We start from the raw sequence: 3,280 nt of genomic DNA on the forward strand, positions 1-3,280 counted from the left end.
TCCTCCTCCAAATATGTTCTGATCTGACAAATACAATCATTCCAAGTCAACTTACAAATCCTTATTCATAATGGACTCTCAATATATTTGTTGTGAATAACAGATTTAAAGAAATAAATTGAGTTAAAGATCATGAAATGGGTATAAAATGCCCTCATGAGAGAATGGAAGTTAGATGATGAGAGAGAGGGATCTAATATGTGTTGCATGCGATCACCACTCTTTAATTAAAAATTATTTAAATATTATCATATTGTACTTACCTGTGATGTTCTAAGATGTGGGAATCATGTACAGACCCAGGCCAGGATGCATTAATATTTGTAACTTTTCCTGTAATAGATGTAGTTAAGTAGCAGTTATAGTTATCAACAACTAGTAATTGATTATTACTTAAATTGTATCCTTATTGAATTGATTTCAAACACATGCACTTTCTACGAGGTGGGGGAGGGTGGGGGCAGGTGGTGCATTATTTAATATTAATCCCGCACCTCAGATCTCCAGATTTCCGCATTATTCCGCATTTTTTCCTCATTTTAATATGGAAAAAATGTGGAAAAAAATACGGAGAAAATTAACAATACGGAAAAGCAGAAAATATACGGAAATAATCCGGAAAATAAACGGAAATAATATGGAGAATTGGACTTAGTCTATTTTTCATCTGGAAAAATATTGAACTCTTAACTTAGAATATTTTTCATCCGGAAAAAATACGGAGCTCTGGACTTAGAATTTTTTCATCAAGAACAAGATGTGTTTGTGAGACACAGTATTACCTGGCGGCAACATTAAGTTCTAAAAAGCAATTTTTAGCAAATGGGTCTCAGTCAAGGTCACACAATCATTGTTCTTGGTGTCATTTGAAAGCACTTTATTAGTGTAGTATGCATACCAAATATTAAGTCTCTATCATCTATGGTTCAAAAGTTATGGCGAAAATTCGAAAAAAGCTATATTTAGCACATAGGTCACAATCAAGGTCACAAGGTCATTGATCTTGGTGTCAGTTGAATGTGCCTAATTAGTGGAGTATGCATACCAAATATGAAGTCTCTATCTCTCACGGTTTTAAAGTTATGGCGAAAGTTCGAAAAAGCTATTTTTAGCATAAAGGTCCCAGTCAAGGTCACTGACCTTGGTGTCAGTTGAAAGTGCCTAATTAGTGGAGTATGCATACAAAATATGAAGTCTCTATCTCTCACCGTTCAGAAGTTATGGCGAAAGTTCCAAAAAGCTATTTTTAGCATAAAGGTTACAGTCATGGTCACAAGGTCATTGACCTTGGTGTCAGTTGAAAGTGCCTAATTAGTGGAGTATGCATATACCAAATATGAAGTCTCTATCTCTCATGGTTCAGAAGTTATGGCGAAAGTTCAAAAAAGCTATTTTTAGCATAAAGGTCACAATCAAGGTCATAAGGTCATTGACCTTGGTGTCAGTTGAAAGTGTTTTTGTAGTGGAGTATCCATACCAAATATGAAGTCTCTAAGTCTCACAGTTCAAAAGTTATGGCGAAGGTTGACAACAGACAAACAAACAGACAGACATACAGCTATATAAACAGACAGACAGGACAAAAACAATATGCGCCCCGAAAAAATTTGGGTGCATAAAAACTGTCTTGGAGTTAACAGCAGTTTCTCTGTTTCTCCTGAATGTTATGTACAATTTGATCGGGATCGGAAGAATGTTTCAAAAAGTCGGGCTCAGTGATCAATTAATTTAAACAACAGACCGCCAAAATTTAACCTTGGCCTCCATGTTGCAACGTCTGCTCTGTCTAAAGGAAGAAGTTTGTTGACCAGACAGCCTGAGATCGTATTGCTGTATCAACCAAAAGATGCAGATACACGTATTTCATATGCGGTAGGTCAGTCATATTTTTTTAACATGTGTCTCACTGTGATGATGAAAATAAATACTCTAGGCCTAGGACTGAGCTACCAGGCTACGTACGTTTCAGCCAATATGCCCATGATTCAAATCTTTCAATCAGCTCATAGAATTTTATTATGGTTAACCACAATTAAAGGTGTTAATTTTGGGGAGCCATGGGGTGTAATCTCTAGCAATGATTTACCATACATTTTTTTTTTGGTAGCGTCTGTGCATGAGGAGGAGATTTCTGAATATTCAACTTACTGCGATTTTAACGGGCTTAAAGCTTGGTCCATGGATGGTTATGTTTGAGGTATATATATTCTTTTTTTTCTTTTTTTATTGCTTGTTTAATTAAAAACAGTCAACTATGATTGTCATTATTATAAATAATATTTTAAACAAATTGATATTAAATTGAAGAACCCAAACTTGTGTTTATAAAAAGATTTGAAAAGGAATAAAAGCAATGAATTTAAATTTTATTAATATTGCACCATTATAATTTAAGTACTTTTTTTTAATTGATAGGATTTGCCAATTCGACCGCAAGTGCTGCTGCAAGAAATTAAACATGCAGAGACCTTACAAATTACAAAGAAGTCTGAAGAAAATTTTTATTGGACAGATGGGTGTAAAGCACAGACCTGAGATATAAATTGAATTGTGAGAAATATGAATCAGGGATGCAGGTAGAAAATGGCAAATGTGATCCAGATTGATAAAAAATGTCTAAAATTTTTTCTTGTTTTGTAAATATTCAATGCTATGTCAATTGTTATTTTTTCCCCAATACCTAATAGTGTTGAACATTTCACTCCCACTTTTGCTTAAATAGAATGAATAAATTTCCATTTATTTAATATGAATATTAAAAAATGCCACATTTTTTCCATGATGAACTTGTGGCTTAAATAAGAGTTCCAGTTTTTTTTCCATACATGCTCCTATTTGTTTGTCAAAGATATAAGATCCAATACATTGCTCATGAACATAATGTGTAATTTTGTTCATTCATTTATATGTTTTTTTCTCATAATGATATAATAAATTGTATATAATTTTGCACATTGTTGATGGTTTTGTAAATATTTATGTATGTATGCATCATGTAGCGGTTTTATTAGCCATTTTATTACCATGTGATTAACTCCGTATTTTCTCCAGATTTCCGTATTTCCGCATTTTATCAACCAAGTAAATACCTCCATATTTTGTATATATGGAAATGCGGAAATCTGGAGAGAATACGGAAAAAGAGTCCAAATACTCCCATCCACATTTTCTCCATATTTTGAATACGGAGAAAATCTGGAAATTTGAATCTACGAAAATCTGGAATGAATGCGGAAAATTAGTCCAAATACTCTCGTCCGCATTTTTTCCTTATTTTGAA

The 3,280-nt window shown here is 33.4% G+C and overlaps 1 long non-coding RNA gene across 1 annotated transcript; it reads left to right on the forward strand.

The window, feature by feature from the left end:
- Positions 1 to 1,667: 1,667 nt before the first annotated feature.
- Positions 1,668 to 2,949, forward strand: LOC134277568 (uncharacterized). Its single transcript, XR_009994278.1, has 3 exons — positions 1,668 to 1,872; positions 2,108 to 2,197; positions 2,416 to 2,949. It is a non-coding gene; the product is annotated as an uncharacterized LOC134277568 (long non-coding RNA).
- Positions 2,950 to 3,280: the final 331 nt, after the last annotated feature.

Source organism: Saccostrea cucullata, unplaced genomic scaffold (genome assembly GCF_032062105.1).
Source record: "Saccostrea cucullata isolate Sc308-1 unplaced genomic scaffold, CSIRO_AGI_Scuc_v1 ctg1335, whole genome shotgun sequence".
Classification (NCBI taxonomy): Eukaryota; Metazoa; Mollusca; class Bivalvia; order Ostreida; family Ostreidae; genus Saccostrea; species Saccostrea cuccullata.